Consider the following 23,316-nt stretch of genomic DNA (forward strand, 5'->3'; position numbering starts at 1 on the left):
CTCTTTCTTTCTTTCTTTCTTTCTTTCTTTCTTTCTTTCTTTCCTTCTTTCTTCCCTCTCTCCTTCGGAGAGAGCCAGGGTCCGAGGGAGAGGCATCCGAGTCCAGTCCGGGTTTTCCTCCCCCCCCCCCCCCCCCGGAATAGAAATCGGAAAATTCGATAATCAAAGCAAAGAGAGAGAGAGAGAGAGAGAGAGAAAGAGAGAGGGAGGGAGGACAGGGAAGAGAAGAAGAGAGAAAGCGGGGCCGAGGGCAACTTTGATGGCGCATGCGCGCTGGGCGCCTCCATCCCCGGCGGCGGCGGCGGCGGCAGCAGCGGCAGCAGCAGCAGCAGCAGCCCCGTTCCGCCGCCGGACTTGGGAAGAAGTCCGCCCGAGGCGCCCCAAGTGCCCCAGGTAAGACCCCAAAGGGAGAGGAAGAGCCAGGAGGAGGAGGAAGAGCGAGGGAGTTGTTCGGGGGCATGTCCCCCTTGGCACCGCTGGCTCCCTCTTGGCATCTCTCGGGGCAAAGGATGGGGGGCTCTGGACTCATGGCCAGGAGAAGAAGGAGAAGCCCAAGGAGGGAGCAGGAGCAGCAGGAGGAGGAGGAAGGGGGAGCTGGGCAGGGGCTCTCCCTGGCCCTGAAAAGGGGATTCCTTCCTTCCTTCCTTCCTTCCTTCCTTCCTTCCTTCCTTCCTTCTTTTCCCTTCCCCCTTTCTTTCTTTCTTTCTTTCTTTCCTTCTTTTCTTTTTCCTTCCTTCCTTCTTTTCTTTTCCCTTCCCCCTTTCTTTCTTTCTTTCTTTCTTTCTTTCTTTCCTTCTTTTCTTTTTCCTTCCTTCCTTCTTTCTTTCTTTCTTTCCTTCTTCCTTCCTTCTTTCCTTCCTTCCTTGCCCGGAGTGCCTCTGTTTGCCCAAGTTGTGCCAAAGTCGTCCTGCCAAGGACCCCCAGCGCCTAGCTCCCCCTCGGGAGGCTCCTTCTCTGGGACCCTTGGTGCCCCCTCCTCCCCCCCCCCCAGGAGCAGCAGGTGGCTTCTTTTTGCCCCCCCCCCAGTTCTCTCTCTCTCTCTCTCTCTCTCTTTCCCTTCTTCTTGGAGAGTGGGAGAGGGGCTGGGGCTGGGGCTGCTGGCCCTCTCTGGGCGCCCCGTTTGGAGCCAGGGAACAGGTGCCCTCCTGGCTGGCACTGCCAAGGCCAAGCAGAAGGGGGCAACCAAAGGGAAGGAGGGAGGGAGGGAGGACAAGCTCCGGACCGAAAGCCCCAGCGAGGACAAGGGCGCTCCCAGAAGAGCCTCTCCTTTCCCGGCTCCAAGAGAGGTTCTCCTTCCTCTCCCATTCTCTCAAGGAGGCTCTACTTTCTCTTCCAGAAGAGGTTGAAGAGACCTTTCTTCCTTCTCCTCCCGAGGCTTCTCTTTTCCCTTCCTCTTCTCCTTTTCCCTGTTTAAAAGAGATCTCTCCTTTCCTGGCAGAAGAGTTTCTTTTTTCCCTTCCATAAGGGATGTTCTTTCTTTCTCTTCCCTAAGAGTTTCTCCTCCCCTTCTCTTCCTTTCTCTAAGGGACATTTCTCCTTTCCTTCTCTAAGGGATGTGCTTTCTTTCTCTTCCATAAAACTCCCCCTTCTCCAAGGGATGCTTCTCCTTTCCCTGGCAGAAGACTTTCTCTCTGCCTCTCTTTCTCCTCCAAAAGCATCGGAGGGAAGTAGCCTGAAGCCCAGGAAAGCTGCTGCTGCTGCCAACTTCTTTCTCTAGGAGGGACCCTTCTCCTCTGGCTGCTGGAAGGGCTTCTCTCAGGAGAGGGAGGGATGCTTCTCCTGGGAGGCTTTGCTTTTTCCTTTGGGAGGGAGAAGGGGACAGGGGTTTTGTCCCAGGCAAAGATGTCAGCTCAGGAGGGGGCTGAGACTCCAAAGAGGGCTGCTTTCTTAGGAAGATGGAGCCACACTTTAAAAATCAAAAGACATCATAATAGTTGGCTGCTAGAAAGGGTGCTTGTTTGCTTGGGTTCATGTGTGCAAAGCCCTGCTCCTGAATGCCTCAGTGCCTGCCTTGGTCTTGAAAGTCCCCAGGAGTGTTTGGCTGCCCTTGGCTCTTTCCTTGGGCTTCTTATGGGGCGGGATGGTGGTCCCTGTCTAGGGAGAGGAGGCAAGTGGGTGCCAAGGGTGCCAAGGCCAAGCTGGTGATGCTTTCCAGGTGGGGAGCCCAGGTGTGCCTCTCTCCTGTTTGGTGCCAGGAAACTTCCGGCGTTGATGCAAATCCCTGTGGCTTGGATCTCTCTCTGTGGGAGAGGAGCAAAACTTTCGATGAACTTGACTAATAAACTCCATGTGTTCCTTCCTTTTGGCCTCCCTCCCTCCTTCCCTGCCTCCCTTCCTCCATTAGGGATCCCCTTCACCCATCTCTTTCCCCCTCCTCCTCCTCCTCCTCCTTCTCCTTCCCTCCTTCTACCTGTGGGCCTGGGCCAGCAGAAGAACCTATTTCTATTCCCAGCCTGTTGTTCACTTTCCATCTTTGAAACCCCCATCTCTGATCTGGGCCGGGGAAGCCTGGTGCGGTCTTTGTGGCAGGGCCAGTCTTGGGGGTGAACTTTGGTCGTCGGGTTTCCAGGTCTTCCGCCTCCTGTTTAATTTATTAGGCTACTTATTTATTCTGTTGATCATAATCTGTTGCAGGTTTCTATGGAGATGTTAAACTGATCTCTTCAAGAAATCAAACTCCATATGCGTGGGGAGAGTGCTTCCAGCAGACGCAGCAGCCAAGGGGTTTTCTTTCTTTTGGCTGGTTTGGTTTTCAAAAACTCCACTTTCTCCCCCTCTGTTTTCCTTTTGAGGTTTCCATATCGATCTATTAAGTAAAAGAGCGAAGCTGGAAGGAAAAGCCTGGAAGTAGGAGAAAGTTAAGGGGCTCAATCCTCGCTTGCGGCTTCAGGGTCTTAAACTGGATTTTGGAAAGGTTTTGTCAGATTGCAGAAAGTCAGGTGAAGCAATAAGGACTCTTCGTCGGCCTGTCTTTGCTCTCAAAGCACAGCCCAGGGATGCAGATAAAAGCAAATGATCTTTTCCTTTTCCTCTTCAGGTTAAAATCATCTCATTTCTCTTTATAAAGGGACTGTGTGTATATGTGTATATGTCAAGTTGCCTGTTGACTTCTGGCGACACCATGGGTTTCATAGGGCTTAGGCAAGGAATACTCAGAGGTGGCTTGCCAGTTTCCGTCCTCTGAAATATAGCACCCAGCACCTGATGTTTGTCGGTGGTCTCTCATCCAAGTACTACCCAGGGCTCCCCTAGCTTAGCTTCCAAGACCAGCCAGGATCTGGTAGGCTGGAGTTGTATTGTATTACTTGTCCCTGAATTATAGGAGGTCAGGATCCAGAGGGAGGCTTCTGAGCCTTTTGTTTCAATGCAATATGTGCAGTGTTCATACCTACATGGCATTTTTCATTGAAGCAGCTGTTGCAGACTTCTCATCTTGCAAAACTTTATTTCCCTCCCCTTTCATTTTCTTTAAAAAGACCCATTTAGGACGGTGTGATAATCCTAGGACGCTGTTCCATATTCCGGATCCGTGGAACGAAGTGAAATGTGGGGGTCCCTGTGCTAAACAGGTGCCAACGGAGGGCCCTTACTTCTTAAAAGGAATGGCCCAAAGTGTGGGTTTATAAATACATCTGTGATGTTTGACTCTGAACGGATGATCCATTATCATTCTTTGAAACCTCTCCTTGTTTCTGGAAACAAACTCCTGTTTCTTTTTTATAAATGCATTTTGATTCCCTTAGAAAAAAGAACAAACCTTCGAGATGCAGGCGTTCAAACAGCTCCGGCTCAAGCAGCCCTAAACAGACTTAAAAACAAGGCAAGTGTAAGCCGAACTTGTCTGACGAAATCTGCATCCTTGATTGCTTTTAATCTTATTAATTCTCCTGTGTCTTGTGTTTTTCTTCCCTTCTGTATTGCTTTTGCTCTGGTGCGGTTTGCGCACCATTCCTCCCCACCTAAAAAAACACACACACGCACACATTATTTTCTTTCCTTTGTAAATCTTTTGGGTGGCTGTTTGTCCCCTCCTTGCCCAGGATTTGAATTGCAAACTGGACCCACTGAAACAACATCCAGCATGGCAGCAGCCAAAAAAGACACACTGTGGCTTTAAAGCGGGGAGTTTGCATATTCCCCTTGTATCTTTCCCCTTTGCTAATTATTGTGTTGTTTTCAGAGCAAATATGTCATATCCATGGCGACCGGGCAGGTTTATTGTCTTTCAGAAGCAATAGCTCACATAAGTAATTAATGACTTTTTTTTTTCCTCTGGCTTAGGTTAAACAGATCATTCAAGGAAAGTCATCTCTTCCCCTCCCTCCCTCCCTCCCTTTCCCTCTCTCTCTTCCTCTCTCTTTCGCTCCCTCTCTTTTAGCTCAGTGACATAAGAACATGAGTTAGAACAAGAAAAGACTTTAGCCAAGAAGTCAGATTTCCCCCAACCTTGTGCCACACACACACACACACACACACACACACACACACATTGCTTTTAAAAGCCAGGGCGCATCAGTTTTCAGGCAGTTGACATTGCCATTCCTTACAGAAGAAAGGCACTTTGGTCAACACTGGGGGAGAACCTAAAACCTAAGACTTGGCTCGTTGCTGCAACGGTCCGAGAAAGTGTGCAAGAAGGTTGCTTTCCTCCCCTGAATCCTCCCCCATTAAAATATACATTTTCCTTTCCAACTCGAGGCAGGCACCTGTGTGTATCCTAAAACACGCACATATCTGACAATAAAGACGTCTTACGGATTGTTTCTTCCACCAGCATTACGCTGTGCTTTTTCCTTCCTAAGCAAAGTGAGATTTAGCTCAGTATACGGTTTAACTTTTGCAAACTTCTGGTTCAAAACCAACCCTTCTCTCCACTTGTTCTGGTGCCACTTGCATCTCATGGGACTTATTTAAAAGTCTGCATTCCCAGTTTCTCCTCCATTGCGAATACAGAACATGCGATCTGCTTTATACCAGGGCCTTGCTCTTCCCTGGGATTTGCAGAGATGCTGCCCCCCTTCCTTCCCCAGCCCCAGCCCCAAAACCACCCCATGTAATTTCATTTTCGGGAGGATTTACATCCCCAACTCATCTATATAAATACCAGGCAGAGAGAAAAGCTCTGCTGACTGCCATAAACAGAAGCTTCTTGGCCGTGCGTCAGATTTTAAAAAAAGGAAAATACTTGTGCGTTTGACTGAAAGCAGGTACATCTGTGAAGGCTGCGCTCAATACTCTTTCTCCTTGAACTCATTTATTTTAAAGTTTTCTTTCAGTCACCCCCCAAAATAGCCCAGCTGCGCTTTCTGAACTCCGTTTTGCCCCCAGCAGAAGTGTCAGAGGTCAAGCCGTATCTTTTTTGGTGTGACACACAAATATTGGTGCGGCTGACACAGACTCAATGAAGCCGGTCTGCTGTCCTTTCCTCTCTGTCCTGCCATCATTTCTCCAAAAGTCTTCTGGTGACAGAAAGAGAAGTCAAGCAGGGGGATGCCATAGCAAATTGACACAAGATCGTGGATTTCTTAAAAAGCAGGCCCATGTCCAGAGAATCAGATGCAACTCAGCTGTTTTCCATGGACTACAAGCAGAAGAGGGGGGCAAGGATGAAAGGTAGACGGCAAGGACGGAGCAGCTTGCTAGACAGCGGAGAAATTAATGTTCGGATCAGGGAAGGCTTAAGAGTTGGATCTCCCCCCCCCCCCCCATTTTTGTGTTTCAATTTCATCCTCTCTCTCTTTTCACCACCCATCATTTTAAAGGAGCCTGGTTTTGAGTCTCGAAAGTGCCTTCGAGGGAGAGTTTCTTTGCAAACCGATGGGACTCAGGTGGATGGTCTTGGAAGCACCAAGGGCCCCCAAAGTATACAAATGAGACCTTTATTTGTCCTGAGCCTGAGGGTCCCTCCGACCGCTTATGGAACAGATAAAGAGCAGAGGGTAAGGAAGCCAGAATAGCCGGGGAAGTTGTGCTGGGCCCCTCTCCTCTCTTGCCGATCTCCCCGGCTCTGCGCATGGAAGGAAGCCTGGCTTTGATCCCTAAGGCGGGGAGGTGCCTGGCCTGCGTTTATGCCCTGCCAGAGATGGTGATGTGTACAAACAAGTGTTGGAACATGGGAGGAAGAGTGCAAAGTACCAGCGAAGGAGGCAGGGGGGGGGGGGGATAGAAAAGAAAACCAAAGAAAAGAAGGACTTCAAATTGACTCCACTTTGGTGGACTGCTGCAAGCCAAAGAGGAAAAAGCAGGAGTGCATCGTAAATTTTGCTAAAATTAATCAACCGTTTAAGAGCGCCGTGTTAACGAACCTTTCCAGGCAAGCAGCCTCCCTGCCCACATCTGATGCCCCCCACTTTATCTCCAAGTCCAGGAAGGAGAAGAAAAGGGTGCCAGCATCATCAGCATCATCTTCTGCAAGAGGGCAAAAGAAGGCAAGGAAGAAATTAGCACCGAAATAATAAAAACATCCCTCCCTTCTCCAACGGCGAAGAAGTGGTAGGGCTTGGATTTATAGAATATAAATCCTCAAGTGTCCTTGATCCATATTGTCAACCCCCTTTTCTTTTTCTTCTTTTTTCTGGTCTGATTTGTCCTGTGTGCCTTTGACTGAAAAGGCACGTAGAACGAGAGAGAGAGAGAGAGAGAGAGAGAGAGCGACAGAGGGGGAGAGAGGGAGAAAGAGAGGAACGTGTTCTCAGCTTTGTAGCTCATTATCATTCTTAATAAGTCTTAAGGAATAAAGAGAAGCATTGAGTGTAAATGCTGGGTAATCCTAACACTCCTCAAGGTGAGAGGAGTCTTGAGGACACGGGAGAAAGAGCGAAGGGGAGGGGGATAACTGGTTCTGGAGAGGAACAAAAGGGAGCCTTTTCCCTGGACACAGTGGCCAAGGCACCTCTCTGGCTGGTGGCCGCGTGGGAGCCTCCTCTGCAGTGGCCCCCTTCGACTGCTATGGAAAGAACCCAGCCGGGTTTGAGGTGAAAGTGGGCTTTTTGGAAGATTTTTGCAGCTGCAAGTCTGGTACGGAGAAGGAATTGTCTCCTTGTTACCTTACTTTCAAAAGTTCATCATTTGGGACACGAGCTCTTTGTGTTAATTCCCCTCCCGAGGACTTCCCTGGCCTGTGAATATAGAATCATAGAGTTAGAAGAGACCCCAAGGGCCATCCAGTCCAACCCCGTTCTGCCATGCAGGAACTCTCAATCAAAGCATTCCCATCAAATGACCATCCAGCCATATGTTGGCAATTGAGGGGACACTCACGACAGTGATAGCTTCCCTCCACCCCAAACTATGGAGTTTATCACACGAAGGAGATTGGGAGTTTATCCCATGAATATCCCGGGGGGGGGGGGGGAATTACACTAAATGAATTCACACGACATTGCACAAAATCTTCCTTTAAAGTGGTCACAAAGAAGCGTTAGAGCGCATCTTTTTACTTTTAGGATTCCAGCGACGATGCATTTCCGATATCACTTTTTTTGTCACAGTTGCGTGTGATAATCATTCATGCAATTACTCGCCATTTTTTTGCTTTAAATACACTTTAATCTCTCTTTAATTCCGAAATTAGCCCCAGTGTGATAAACCCCTATATGTGGTCCTCTCTCTCTCTCTCTCTCTCTCTCTCTCTCTCTCTCTCTTTTCTCTCATATATCTTTGCTGGAAGTAGTACTGATGCTGCCACATATTGGATTGCATCAATAGAGTGCCAATTTCCATCACGTAGCGTTGGCCATTCCTGCTGTAGCAGCCATGGCAGATGGATGTCAGCACCCCAAGGCCCTTATGCTAGGGGTGATGGAGAAAACAGGCCTTCCTCTTCAGATGAGTTGTGGCATAATGTGCGTCATTCCGTGGGAGTGCCACGGAATAATTCCCATGGGAGTTGTTAATGGAATATCCACCTGGATTTCACAGGAAAGATTTCCAAGGAGGTCTTAGTCAAGGGTCTTTCTTGCAGCAATAAATCCGTGCGGCTTATCCATCCTTTGTCCTCAATTAAGGCAAAAGTTAATATGAGAAAGATCTTTCTAGCATCTCCCAACCCCTCTGTAGCCACTGTCCCGCGTCTAATTACTTGAATTCCTCTCACCATCATTCCTTTATTTCCTAAAGGATTTATCTGCAGATGCGGTTGCCTTTTTTAATGGTCGGAAGAGGATGCATCCTCTTAAGCGTGCACTTTTGGACACTAGGTGGCTTAAAGTTATAGGAATGGCTTGTCTGTGTGCTAAAGGGGGAAGAGGCGCTTGCTTCTGTTGGTGGGCTCAAGGAAGTCAGTCTAACAGCAGGCTGTGGGAGTGTTTGATGCCTGGCATTCTCTTGCGCAGTGACAATGTGCTGAAGCCCTTCTAGCTCAAACGGTGCCAAAGGGAGACGGGAAAAGTGAGTGACTCGGGCTGTAAATTTTGCTGGCTCTACTTTTGGCATAGGAGCTCCAGATCTCCCTCCCCACACCCCAGTATCTTTTTGGATAGGTCTCCATATATATATATATATATATATATATATATATATATATATCTCAATCCCCTCGCCTGAAATTTCTAGGGATCAATATCCGAATTCGAGGTAGGATGTTAGGATTAAAGTGGAGAGGATGCAAGATGCTGGGAATTCCCACTGTCGCTTCTGATCCCTCCCTGGAGATAACAGCAAGGAATCCTTTCCCCATTGCGTGAAGTGAAGGGAAAAGCCCTCTCTACGTTTCTGAAAGCTAGAGAACCCACTTTGTACTAACACTATAAGTTTCCAAGAGTTTGCAGTTACTTTAAATGCCATGGTCCCCCTCCGATAGGGTTCTGGAATTGTAGTCCACTTTCCTAAACTGTGAACTGCCCCAGTAGAGGTATCTCACAGAACTTCAGTACGTCAAACTACAGATCTCAGGATTCTTCAGGGCAGAGACATGGCAATTAAAATAAACTGCTGTAATGGTGTAGCGCAGATTGTCAGTGGGTTGCTGGGGGCTTTCTCTGGCCTTGATGGATGCTGTGAGTCTCCAGCAATATGAAAGGTCTAGTCTTCTCCTATCCTCCATGTCCTTGAGACAGAGTAAGCAAGGAGTTGCTTTGAGTTCGTGGAGCATGTTCTCCTACATTTCTTCAAACTTTGGGGGTTCTCTGAAGACTGGTCCCTGAAACCGTTCTACACAGGAATCTGTGCTTTTAAAAATAAAACTCATTCTTTCTGTCTGAATAGAAGCAGATCCTCCAAGAAACAATGGCTGTGCTTGGTTTGTTTGTATTGTGTCTTTCCTTCTAAAGGTGGTCTGAGAGAGGTGAAGGCGAAGGTTCTTCACAATGCAGTCAGGAGTTGGCCAGGGTCAACCTAAGTTAAGCAGAACCTGAGAGTTGGCAGGACTGAGTTGATGTTTGCTTAACTTCCAGGGACTACTGGCATCATACAGAAGGGGTCTGACCACAACAGGCTGAAGAAGAAAGGGTACAGCAGGGAGGGGAAGAAGCAGGTTGGATTCAGATAGGCAGCACCTAAATTAGGGCATTGCAGAGGCAGAGGATTAAGCCTGACCTGGAAGTATTTATAACCAGGTCAGGTCAGGAGCCAGTGTGGCCTAGTGGTTTGAGGGTTGGAGTAGGATTCTGGAAGACAGGGTCTGAATCCCCCCTTGGTCAGGGATAGGGGAAAGTCACACTTTCTCAGCATCAGAGGAACACTGGCAAGCCTTTTCTGAACAAATCTTGCCAAACAAATGCTGTGGTCGGTTTATTATTATTATTATTATTATTAGTCTGCCTCTCCGTACGGATTGCAGGGGGTTACAATAAAATGATAAAAGTACATCATACAATAAATCATAAAATTTCTCAATCCCAAACTCTCCGCCGACATAACGTAAAACCTTAGGGTCTCCATAAGTCAGAAATGGCTGGAAGGCACACCACAACAACCATAACAACAAGTCATGACGATCCAGTGGGCTGCTTTTAGGCTCCACTTAGCTCAGTTTTCTGGATACAGCAGTGCAGCTTGCATCCTCCCCAAAAGACATGGAAAGGTTTTGGGTTCAAGGCCTCTCTGATCTCACAAGGCCTCTAGCAAGACAAATTTAATCTGTGCAAGACCTCTCTGGCCAAGCGTCATTTGTCTTCTCCACCATGTTGGGACGTCTACAGAGCCCTGAAGAAGGGATTGCCTTCTCATGGTGGAAAGGAATTTGTCTGAGGTCAGTTCTTAAGCTAATAGTGAGAACCAATAGTTCCCTACAGTCCCACGGATCAGCACCGTATTGTGCCATTGGCTACAACTGTTTCTTTCCCGGAAACACTCTGCAGATGGGCAACTGACGGCATTTAAGTGGCACCAGTGGCAGACTGCCATTTTCAGTGGCACTCTTGTAGATGGTTGTTGGCTCCTTCTAGGTCTGTGCATGCATTCAAACAAACCACTGACCCAGTGGAGGCTGGGGATTCCTTGGGGTTGCTGGAGGGAGCGGGTCTAACACCCTAAACACACTCATTAAGATAAAATACCTGGCCCAGTGTTAGAATAACATTAATAAATAAAGCGAGCAAACTCAAACGGAATATTCAAGTGATTTATTTTTAGCAAAGAAATGTCCGTCCCCAAGCAGCACCATCCATCCCAGCTATGAAAAGGCCTGCGCTTGGATGCATTTGGAGCTTCACGAGTCTCTGAGGTGAGAAAGAGGATGAGAGGAAAAACCTGCTGCTGCAGCACAAGGAAGCCACCTGAATCTCTGCCGAAGATTAGTTTGGTTTTGTTTATATCCCAGCATTCTCCTAGGATGGGATACAAAGTGGCTCACATTGTGTTAAAAATAAAGTGCACAAAAAACCTATTTAATTTCGTTTTTTCATGCAAATGCTCCATTGCAAAAGCTAAAGGCATGTTGCAACATAGTAAAAAGATAAAAACCATAGTATCCCGTTTTAAAAGCTCCTTCTGCCACAATAACCTAAAAGGCGAAAGGAGTTCTTTGCCTATAAGAAGGGGGCCAACTGAGCTTCCTATGAAAGGAAACTCATAGTTTTTGAGCCGCCACCAAGAAGGCTCTCCCTCTTGTCCTCACCGAATGTACCTATTACAGTGGCAGGACAGAGATAAAGCCTTCCTGCAAAGATATTAAAAGTTGGGCAGGCTCATAGAGATATAAATAAATCTCTGAATGGCAGCGGTTCCTGCCAGATCTCAGTCTTTCCCTTTCTGCAATGGTCTGTTCCTTTACAGCCCTACGAATAGCAATAGATCCTGGACAGGAGAGCTTTCCGGAGAAGGAACTTCATCTCTTGTCAGCACTTGCGGTGCTATGTTTCATCAAAGCTGCCATGTTGTTGTTGTTGTTTTTAGTGGGATGCTGAATACTCTTAAAGGCCTCTCCTAGCTTGTGTCTTGTCCCTCCGGAATAACCTTGACCATACTCTGGTATGACTTGGTCATGCGTGTCCCTGTTTTCATCATGAATTGTTGGAAGGTAGAATTCAAAGATACAGCTGTGTTCATCTGTAGTATGTAGAGAGATCTTGTAGCACCATAAAAGGCACCAGATCCATTTGATCTTAGAATCTAAGCATGGTCAGCACTAGTTAGTACTTGGGTGGGAGACCACCAACGGATCCCAGGTGCTGCAGGCTTTCAGAGGAGAGAACTGGCTGCACCACTTCTGAGTATATTCCTTGCCTTCATAGAGTTGTCATAAGTCGACAGCCACACACACAGAGAGTGGAAAAGAAGATTGTCATGCCAGCTAAGATTGCTAGGGTTGTTTGGCAACAAAAAGTTGCCCTCCTCCTGGCCCTGGGGGGGGGGGGAGAGGTGCAAGTTGGGGACGGGAGAAGAGAGCGGCGTACATTGATTGAAAGAGAATGAAGTGTCCGATAACGCAGCTGGTGTGGGTCCCGTTTCGCCGCTTTGTGCCAAAACACACATTCTTATTTCGGTAACTGTGATCTTTTGAAGAGGTTAATTTCCATGACGAACCGCGGGCCACGTGCCGGCTGGATTTATCTCATTAGACTGACACTTTTCTCTTTTAAAAAAGGAAAATTAAGCTGCCCCTTTGGAGGGACTTAAGTCTTTTTAAAACGGTGCGGAGCAGAGGTGGCAGCTGGCAGAGTTGGCACCAGCAGCAAAAAGAGGAAGAGTGGAAGTTTTCCTTCACAAAGAGGGACCACACGGTTTGACTTGGCTAATGTGACAACCGATTTCTAAGCACTCTTTCTGGCTATCTCTGCCCATGGTTCCCCCCAGAAAACTCTTGTTTTTATAATAAACAGATTTTTTAAAAAAAGATCTGTATTGTTATGTTTTGTTTTAAAGATTCAGGTTTGCAAAGAAGCCCAAAGGGGTTGAGAGCACTTCTTTTCCTTTGAAGGGTGATTTGGTTTCTTATCTGTTTGCTTCTTTAAAATACTCCAAAGGCAAAGTGGGGTACAAGCAAAAGCAAACAGTAAAATGCAACAGCAATGCATTTTTATGGGAAAGCACCACTTGCCAGGTTAAAATTATGCTGTCAACTGGCACAGTCCCATTCTCAATGGCCAGGATTTGCAAGACTTTCAGGCTAATCTACCTCAAAGGTCAGATACAAGATATAGCCATGTTAGTCTGTAGAATCTGTATGTGGAGAGAACTTGTAGCACCTTTGAGACTCACTAAAGAAAGAAGTTGGCAGCATGCGCTTTCTTAGACTTCAGTCTACTTCCTCAAATGCATCTGAGGATGTAGACTGAAGCCTAGGAAAGCTCATGCTGCCAACTTCTTTCTATAGTGAGTCTCAAGGGCTCTCTGCATACTACCTCAAAGGGTTACTGTGAATTAAAATTGGAATGGGGAGCTATTGAAAGAAAGGTGAGATAAAAAGGAGAGGACAAATTGGGACAGTGGGAAGATATAGACATGTCCCTGAGCTTGGTGCCACTCTGGAGGAAGAGTACTGCCCTGCTGGGATGGCACCATGGGAAAGGCTCTTTCTACCCGCAGCTATTCTTTGTGCCAGTCTTGCCACGGTTGTTCAGAAGATGGCCATTCAGAATGATCTCTTGTTTCTGCATATACACATAGGTAGATTCAGACTGAAGTGGGCAAAGTGCTATCCTGGGGCTGCGAGAGTCCTCAAGACTATGTTTGTGAGTTGTCTCTTGGGGAAATCTTCAGGAATGGCAACTCGCCTTGAAATAGGTTGCATTGCCCACAGGTGCTGTTTAACAAAACAGAACAAAGCAAGGTGTGGATTGCTAGCCATTTTTTCATTTGGGCAATCTTGGCGGCCCCTGGACAGACCATTTTGGCCCCCAGACCTGTTGCAATTGCCCACTCCTGTTTTTCGGTACACTGGCTATAAACGGGGAAAGATCTGAGTGGTTAAAAATAGAGCTCAGTGTAAGCCTTGAAACACGTCAAGTCAGAATCTGCAGGGCCTGCACTGAAGGATTGGGGCGGGAGAACGACAGAAATGCACTGCGGAATTGCAACAGATGTTTAGAGAGGCCTGGGAGACAAGGCAGGACTGAATATTCATTTATTTATTTGGTTAAAGTAATTTTTCGTCAGCTTTTATGTGGCATTGCATTGGCTGTTGAGAGAAGTTGAGGGGATGAGGCAGGACTTAATATTTATTTATTTGGACTTAGATCAATTGTAGAGTCAGGGAGATGAAGCAGGACCAAATATTTATTGATTTATTTGGCGTTATATCAACTGTTTAGAGAAGTCGGGGAGATGACGCAAGATATATATGTTATCTTTCTCCCAATATGTGGCGGACGATATACTGCAAGTACCATCAGCCCACCGTATCCACGGATTTTTCATTGTCGTTTTCCCTACCGTCATAATACACTTTCCTTTGGCGATGCTGCCTGGCCTCTTAAACCTAGCACAGTTTAGAGCCTCAAAATGTCTCAATCCGGCCTTGCCCAAGATGAGTTGGAGTTCTTTCTAATGACCTTTCTACGTTGCTTTTCAAATTTGGCTGCCTGAAAGTTCTTGGCTTGCTGAGAGTTGAGCTCTGCATGCTTTCCTCTAGTGATCCTGCAGACAACGTATGAGTTGCCCCACTTACAAAAGTGTTTGCAGTCTGCCATCCGGGAGCCTATAGTCTTCTTTTCTGTCTTTTCATCTCTGGGTTAATGCAGAAGGGACTGTGAGGGTGAGTCAGAACGTGTGCTAGCACCTGCCGTCCTTTGCCCAAAGCCTTAGAACAGGTAAAATAAAAGATAAAATTCTGCTGTATGTGCCTTTTTCCCTCCCTCCCTCTCTCTCTCTCGCTTTCCTCTTTTGCCCTGGTCGGGTGGAGTGGGTTGGCATTTTTCTTTTTCTCCTTTTATTTATTAAGGGTGGAGCAGCAAAAATGAAATAAAATAACGGCAGGGGAGGCGAGGAAGGGAAAGCCAGGTGGAACTCGCAGGAGTCCCAAGAAACGTTCCAGTCTGCCAGCACTCTTCCCTGACTGAAGAGAAGCAGGAAAGAAGTGAACAATGAACGAGTGCAAAGCTTTTGCAATGCGCTCTCTCTTTTCTCCTCTGGGCACTGTGTCTGTCATCCGGGCTTTTGTTCTCTAGTTGTGTATTCTTAATTCTTGTACTCACACAGTCGAAGATGGGGTGCGTTCCTGTGCGTTCCCATTAACGGTGGGCAGGGGTGAGGCCATGAGATTTCAACTCTGCGGTTGTTATTATTGTGTGCCTTCAAGTTGTTTCCAACTTATGGTGACACTAAGGCATGGGGTTTTCTTGGCAAGATTTCTTCACAGGGGGTTTGCCATTGCCATCCTCTGAGTCTGAGAGAGTGTGACTTTCCCTAGGTCATGGTTTTGCATGGCTGAGCAGGGATTCAAACCCTGTTCTCCAGAGTCCCAGTCCAATGCTAAAACTATTACACCATACTGGCTCTGTATCATTTTGCATTTATAGCATGTGTTTGATAAAGACCATTCACCAACAGACCAACACACAGATCAACATGTAAATCAATTCCTTCCAACTAAGGGTCATACAGTATATATACCCCACTCTCTTCCATGCCAGCCACAGCTGAATTAAGAGAAACCAACTTTGCCTGGTCCTGTTAGTTGTATTAGTGCCTCCCCTCTCCCCTTTCTAGTGTTCTTGCTTAATGTAAATGATCTGGACAAGGAGAGTGTACTCCATCCAGCATCTCACCTTCCCAACCTACAGGTTATGATTTAGATACTTCTTACACTAATATATGACAGTCGCATAGCATCATCAACTCGGTTGTTGTTGTTGTTTTGTACCAGTTTGAAGATAAGCTGTTACAGTGAGTCAGAGCAGTGCTGGAGTAGTTCAGCACAGCTGATGGTTTTGAGCGCTGCCTTGGTGAAAGCATAGCTTCTCCCCAAGTGCGCAGCTATCTTTCATAATAGCCAGTCCCGAATGCCAGGTCTGACTTGGGGAGAGAGTGATTTTGAAGCCACCAATGCAGAGATTAAGGGGGATGAGAGTGTAAATCTTAAGTAAAAAGGTAATTGAATGTAATAGCAAACACAGCGCAGGCGATGTTAATTTTAGCTCTTCCCCTGGATACAAGGCGGTGTATTAGTGTTTTATTACCATTTTGTTTGCTCTAATAAAATAGTAAAATTTATTTCAAGGAAGTTGAACGATGGTTTTACAATGCAAATTTAAAGAAATTGGACTTTTCATTTACGCCCCTGCTTTTTTCACACACACACACACACACACAAACACACACACACACAAACACCGCCGTTTCTTAAAAAAGAAGTAGGCCTCAAAGAGTATAAATTAGTCCTAAGCCCCCAAGGGAAAATTTACTCTTTTGGTGTATGCCCACAAATGTGTGTTTGCGTGAGTCTGGCTCTGAAAGAGAGAATCACAGAGTTGGAAGGGTCCCCAGATAGGCTATTGAACCCAACTCTTCTTCTACTCAATGGAGGAGATCCAGCAAGAGCATCCATTGCAAGTAGCTGTCCAGCTTGCTTATGAAGACATCCAACGGAAGAGACCATACTACCTCCCTAAGAAGCAATTGGATCTCTTGCTGAACTGCTCTTTCTCTCCAACAAATCCTCCTAGTGTTCCATTGAAATGCATCATCTTGTAACTTAAAACCATTAGGCCTGGTCCTACCTTTTGGGGCAACAGAGAACTCCTGCCCTTCCTTTCTGGGACAGCCTGACTCTATCAGAGCAAAGAAAGAGATTTTGGAAGGTGGAAATGTTTGGTGTAGTTATGGACAGAGTAGAAGAAATGACTTCCCAGTCCATTAAATATTTCAGAGTGATGTGAGAAAGAGGCAGGGCCAGAAGGGTACAACCTGAGCTTTAGAGCTGAAGCTGGCCAATCTGGAAAGCGCTAAGTCCAAGTTTTACATCACCTCTGGGTTGGGTTTCTTTCGATGAGGCACTTGGAGGGATGCAGTATGTGGGAAATGAGGAATACTTGAATAGAACAAAGAGTGTGGGATTGATCTAGCATTTTCAACAATGGGCTCATCTTAACCAGAAGGTCATGAGTAGGTTGGGAAGACTGAGGTTGAACTTTTCCTCTTGCCTTCTGAGGTGGGACCTGAAAGCCTCGGCGAAGATCAGGTGAAGCAATCCTGTGGCTCCCCGCTGCTCCCCCCTCAGCTCTGTTTCTGCTTCCTATTCTGCTTGGTGTGGCTGTGTACCGAAGGATTTAGACAGTCCATTAAGCAAAAGAAGAGGTGACACTCCAGGTGGATTTCCATCAAAAACTATAATTACATCAAATAGTAAACGGAAATTGGGGCAGGGAAGCAAAGGGAGGAGGGAGGATTAAATGCTCTCTGGAGAAGTCTTTTGGCGGCCAGACCAACCCAGCACCTCAGTCCAGGGCTGCATGTGCATGCAGGCAATAATCTGCCACCTTCGCTTCCTTGATACCGTTGCTGGCTGTTCCTCCTTTCCTCTTTCTTTGCTGCCCTTGCAATGGGTAAGGAAGGCAGATAGCCTCAGTCCAGTATCCCCTTAGTAAATACCCACATGCGGACATATAGCACAACAACCCTGTGCAACACCCTGCCGAATAGCATCATTGTGCAACACATGTTAGTGACTGAGCACCATTGCGCAAAGTCTCAATACATGGTGCACTACTACATTGGAACGTTTAGGATGCAGAACTGCAATGTTTAGGATTCAGAACCACAATGCACAACTTGCAAAGACAAAGCACAGAGGAACATGCTGTCTGCACAAACCTGCTTCCACTGCTATCAAGGGTGACTTTTTGGCCCCTCATACTTAGTGTGATTTATGCATGTGTATGTCCCTAAGTAAATTCTGGCTTCTGGGTGCTATGTGGATGTTAGCTTGGTCTCCTCCAAGGATGTACTACTCTCCCATGAGGCTGATTCTGTGATTCCTCAGATTCTGATTTTATTCCTCTGGGTTTGGCTTTCCCCTCACTTTCTTGCCATGCCTTTCATGCTCCGTTGCCACCCCCTTCCCCAGTTGTTCCCTTCCTTCCTGTTGTGGTCTCTCTGTGCCTCTACTTGTCCACCTGCACACCTGAGGTTCAGAATTGCTTGGGACAGCTGGGTGCAGGTGTTTTCCCCTCCTCCTCTTCAGACGGCAGGGATAAAGCTCTAAATCCCCCACTTCTGTCTTCCCAGGCCCCACTTCCTCTGATGGCTTTCCAGACGCATAATCCTGGAGCCCACAGTCTAGCTCAGCCCCTGTTTGATCCCTGTTTGATGCACTCTTTGCTTCTCAATTGAAGTTTGGCAATGGGGAGCGGCTGTGCCCACCCCCTTCTGCCGTCCCCTCCAATCATATTGCCCAACCAAGGATGTGTTTGCACTGTGTGCCTGCACACTTGGGAATGGCTCAGGGTACACCTTCATTCCAGATATGGGATTATCGTTTTACTGTCAACCTGAACCATTGGACTCAGTTACAATTTATTTCTGGTCTTTTTGCCTTCATCTTTAGGATGACCGCATGTACTGCGAGATTCTTGTACCTTAAAATTAAATAATAATTAAAATAATCATAGGTCTATCAGTCTAAGTAGCTTGATGATTCACGTGATAGTACTGAAACGCTTTGTGCCACCACTTTAGTACAGTCAACTTGCTATTTCCAATTGATATACATTTGCCACTTTCGAAGGAGTGAGGGTCAGAGTTGAAGGTTTAGTGCCCAACTCCGTCGCCCTGTGGGTAAGTTTTAAGTAGGGCTTTAGACTGACATCGATTGAGAAGATGAAGCTATCACACGGTTTTCTGGGGCTGAGATTGTGTGACTAACCTAAAGTTCCCCAATGGGTTTCCATTATACTGTCCTGGCCCCCAAAGGGAAGGTCGTGATTCATTTTGCTAGTTAGGATAGAAAGGAGCTGCTTGGATTTCATTTCCTGTATTGCTATGTATTGTATATGTATTATCCTACTTGAGAGTATGTATTTTCCCTGGATGAAGATTAACCATCCATTATGAAGCCTCGCCCTCCCTCCAGTCCATCTGCCTTGGTCCAGGCCTTGGAGGTAGAGAGGAACTGCTGGACCTCTTACCCTTTCCCTCCACCACTCCCTTCTCCTTCTGTCTCATGTCTTTTTAGATTGTAAGCCCGAGGGCAGGGAACCGTCTAAAAAGATTGCATGTACAGCGCTGTGTAAATTTACAGCGCCTCATAAATAAAGGTTAATAATAATAATAATAATAATAATAATAATAATAATAATAATTGGATTCCAGTGTAGTATTTCCTCCTCATACATGCAAAAATCATGGACAAAGCTTACCGTTCGCAAACAGCCGTTACTTACCTCTGCCTAAAGTTTGGTGGTAGAGTATTCTGATCTTAGGGGCATGAAACTGTGTCATGTTCTTATTTCATTTCTGAGAAATTCTGCTGTCATGTTCATTCTATTCTGGTTCTGTGTCAGGTGGCGAGATTTCCCCCTTTCTGCCCTACAATTCATGTGTATTTTTATTTGCCCTTGACAAAGACACATTTCCAGTATATGTTTTGAGTATTGTGCCATTTCGAAATGTATGGTTTCCAAATGTATGGTGCATGGTTTTGTGTATACTCTTTCCTTCGGAACACACCACAAGCATGCCGATTTCTCAGGCAAGACCCGTTCTCTTCCATTTCCATCCTTGGGATGTGCAAAACTGGTATTTCCACAGTGAAACGCGAACCCAGTGAATTTATTTTCCATCCCTGTGCTCTTCTTTGCAAAGCATCTGTTTTTCCCTGGATAATTGTGGGGGAGGAAGGTGGAAGATGCAGCCTTCCCAGCTGTTTCTTCAAAGGGGTTAACAGTCCAGATTTGGCAGGAGATCAGGATGGCCAAGAGGGAAAACCTTGCATCCAACCCAGAGATGGGCGAAGCTGCGTCGTGTGATGGGAAGCGAAGCAGTAGTTAAGGTTTGGGGGCTCCGTCTTTCAGATTTCCCCAGCTAGGTGGAAATAAAGAGCCAGCTATTCAGAGAGGTAACTGAACGTAGTCTGTTACATTTAAGGCAATGCATCTCTTGTTCAGAGTCGGCATGGTGTTGTGATTTGAGTACCGGATAAGATTTTTGAATCCCCACTCAACCATCAAAAGCCACTGGAAGACCTTCGGCAAGTTACTCTCTCTCAGCCTAAGAGCAAGTCAGTGGCAAAGGTCTTCTAACTAGATTCTTGACATACAGGGTGCTTTCAGTTCTGGGTTAGGACTCTGGGAGACCAGGATTCAAATCCTTGCTCAACCCTAGAAACTTCTTGGGAGACCTTGGGCCACTTTCCCTCCACCTAAGAGGAAGGCAGTGGCAGATTTTTTCTGAACAAATCCTAAGAGCAACTGTGGAGTAGTGGTTTCAATGCTGGACTAGGACTCTCAGAGAACAGCATTCAAATCCCCATTCAGCCATGGAAACACATTTGGTAGCCATGGGCGATTCGCACCCTCTTAGCCTCCAAGGAAAGCAATGGTAAACGTCCAATGTGAAGTCAAAGGCTTTCACGGCCAGAATCCATAGTGTTTTGTGGGTTTTCCGGACTACAAAGCCGTGTTCTAGAAGAGTTTATTCCTGACGTTTCCCCAGCAGCTGTGGATGAAACATCAGGAGTGAACTCTTTTAGAACATAGCATCATAGCCCAAAATAATAGTAAACATCCTTTGAAGAAATCTCGCCAAGAAACCCTATCAAGTTGACTTGGAGACACACAACGGCAACAACAGATAGATCTCTTGTTCACCTAACTCTCCACAAATAATTTGTTGTTCTAGAGTACAAAAGGGGGCTTAAAGGGAGGAGAGGATGGAGATGTTGCAAAAAAGGACCCAAAGGATGTGGAAGAAGAGTTGCAGGTTTTTGCAAAAGGTATTTAAAATTACTATTGGTGCTGCTTGCAGTGGCAAAGAGCACCCGCAGTACTTTTTCACAGAGCTAGGAGTTGAAACTTTCCAGAAATGTGGAAGCTTTCTTGCTTTGAGGGTGGCAGGAGGCAGGGTCAAGCCAGCCTGAGTCAGCCGCTGATATCCTGGTTCACACTGACTCATTTTTCTCACCCTGAGTTTGCCAACTCCGTCAGTTTCATCATGGAGCTCGTGACTTATTTATTTTCTTTAGGGTGGTTCCTTTTTATAGATGAAACTTGAAAAGCTGGTAATGATAGCCATCTCTGTGTTTGTTCCAAAGAGCTAAGTTGCTAGTCCTCATGCGTTGGGAGAAGGCGGCCTAAAAACGTGATTGGTGGGCAAATGCCCAACCAAGTGGGGAAATCTCATGTATAAACAAGACCTGAGGTGAGGTGTGTCCGCCAATGTGTGTTTATCTCGTAGTCGGTACTTTGGGATTTACCTTTTAGCATCAATATCATGTTTTACTATAGGTCAAGGGGTCAGCGCTGGGGCTGTACTCTGGCGTTCCTCTTTCATTCGCCAAATGAGGATATGGCCCTTGAATTCAGCTGTTAACACAATAGCAGAGGCCAGACTCTCATTGCCAAAACAGCAACACAAAAGAGGTTTTGCTAAGAATAGTATCTGCGGTGTGACCCCTGCTAATCATGGGCTATATATAAAATCTAACTGTTTATGTAGATGCATTCGAAATCTGTTTTTTGCACATCAGCAAATTTTAACGGGAAAGGAAACCCACCTATTTGTGAATACCTGAACATGGCTTTTAAATATATATATAAGTCTGTGACTATGGCATACAGGTATGTTGTTTGTGTGGATTCAGTGTACTGGATTGGATATTGGTGATGCTTCCTTTCCTTTCCTTTAAATGTTGATATACTCTTTTGGCTTTATGCAGGGTTTCGGTTAGCAGCATTTGGTTTCTCTCGCCACTTTCTAAACTTAGTAGCTTGACCTTTTTTTTCATTGGCAAAGGCCAGGGTTTTGTCTCTAGCAGGCTCCCTCCAGATGCCCCTGGATGGTCACAATCTGGGCATGACGGGCAGACGTATCCTTTCTCTTCCAGCATCTTGTAACCACTATGGTACAGTGCTTTGAAACGTAAAGGTTTCATTCTTATTTGTCAGAGCTCAGAGTCATTGATAAGCCATCTCGCCTGGGAGTCCTTGCCACATCTTGTGGTTGTGAATTCCTTGTCTTTGTTCCTCTGTTATGGAATATAGGCAGCAGCCTTGTACTAGGTAGACTATATATCTAGACTAGAACTGTCTGCTCCGGTGGTGAGGAACTTCAGGCTCTGGGTCCAAATCTGACTCTCCTGGTGCCTCAATCCAGCGTCTTACCTTCTTTGCCATGGTTCCCCAGATTCCCCCTTCCTCCATTCTGAGAGGTTTATTTACTGACAGTAAGAGATTTAAGCAACAAAATGCCCTTATTTTTGGTCACTGGCATCACCCATCACTAGAAGGTGGCACCCCTTAAGACCTTCTCTGTAATTGAATCCAGACTCAGGTGGGAAGAGACTAGCCACCTTTGGTCCTCTGGAATTTTGTTAGCGATGTGCGCATGTGTAAGTCCCATTGTACACGCAGAGCAAATTACTCACTGTAGCGCAACAGAAGTATTCTGCTGACAGCGGAAGAAGTGGAGTTATGGATACGGCAACATGGTGCATTGTGTTTATGCACTGCATGTTGGGTATTACTATTCCACATTGCTGTTGCACATTGTGCATTGCAGATGTGCATTCCACAAAGGCACTCGGTCATTGACGTGTGTTGCCTAATGTTGCTGTTGTGCCTGGGAGTTGTGAAGAGCTGCTGAAGTGTATCCGAAGGTGGATTTATTTTATTTGTTACACTATTGAGGAGATACTGGATGGCAACCAAAGACTGTCAGAAGCTTCCAGGAACCATCTTTCTTTCCCATGAGCTGGTCCTTCTAACTAAAAATGCCAGATGTGACATCTAGTATAGTGATGCTGAAAGCGATATCCATTGGATTTCTGCCTTTCGCACAATTCATAACATCAGGAAGCCTCTTAGAAGTCAGCGAGCCATTTGCTCCGGGTGGATTGAGGATAAAAATTAAGGAATTATAAAACTCTTGTGAATCGAGTTAATGATTAATATTTGTGGTATTAATTATATGTACTTGGTGCAATGAGGTCCATACCACCCACTCCTTCCTTCCTATCTTCAGAATCTCTTTATTATAGCTTGCCCAACTCCACGGCTGCAGCATAGGTTAAGCAGCGTTTTTATCAGAAAGGAAAAAAGAATGGGCCATTTCCCTCTTTTTGTGAGGAATGCTAAAGTAATGCACCTGAGGAAGTAGACTGAAGTCTAGGAAAGCTCATGCTGCCAATTCCTTTCTTTCAGATAGTCTCAGAGGTGGTTCAAGGTCTCTCCACATACCGATTCTCCAGACTAACACGGCTATATCTTTGTAATCCTTCAGTTATTGTTGGACTGTCACGCTTCATAAAAGGCTGTGCTTTCTCAGACTGCTGGACGTTTTAGTCCAGTGATGACCAATGACTTTCTCCATGTTTAAGTCTTTTAAAAAAATTACACAAGAATTTAAATACTACATTTTGAATAATGCAGAAAAGCTCCCTTCTTTCTGTTCTGCTCATCCTTTCTCAGGTTCCCATGAGACTCCTCTGCTTCTTAAACTTAGGGCCTGAACAGACAGGCCAAGATAAAGCTGCTTTGAGTCACTTTGGACGTATGCTGTTTAAATGACACACTGCGCTCTGGTCCTTAGAACTGGAGTGTGGCTTTGGCGCGGCTTCCGGCCATTTAAACAGCATACCTCCAAAGTGACCTGAAGCAGCTTTATTTTGGCCTGTCTGTTCAAAATGCCTCCTAACAGCCGGATTTTAAGAAGTTCCATGAACAAATGTCCTTTACCTCCATTTGGGGAATGTAGAAGGAGGGAAAGGATGCAAAGATGACACAC

The 23,316-nt window shown here is 46.1% G+C and overlaps 1 protein-coding gene across 1 annotated transcript in view; it reads left to right on the forward strand.

The window, feature by feature from the left end:
- Positions 1-329: 329 nt before the first annotated feature.
- Positions 330-23,316, forward strand: part of LOC149307654 (zinc finger protein castor homolog 1-like) — a 246,181-nt gene continuing 223,194 nt past the window's right edge. Inside the window, exon 1 of the mRNA XM_089534169.1 lies at positions 330-393. The gene's annotated coding sequence lies outside the window, so the exon portion shown is untranslated. The remainder of the gene's footprint in view (positions 394-23,316) is intronic.

The sequence above is a fragment of the Sceloporus occidentalis genome, unplaced genomic scaffold (assembly GCF_023333645.1).
Source record: "Sceloporus occidentalis isolate IW3139 unplaced genomic scaffold, rSceOcc1.0.p SCAF_8, whole genome shotgun sequence".
Lineage (NCBI taxonomy): Eukaryota > Metazoa > Chordata > Lepidosauria > Squamata > Phrynosomatidae > Sceloporus > Sceloporus occidentalis.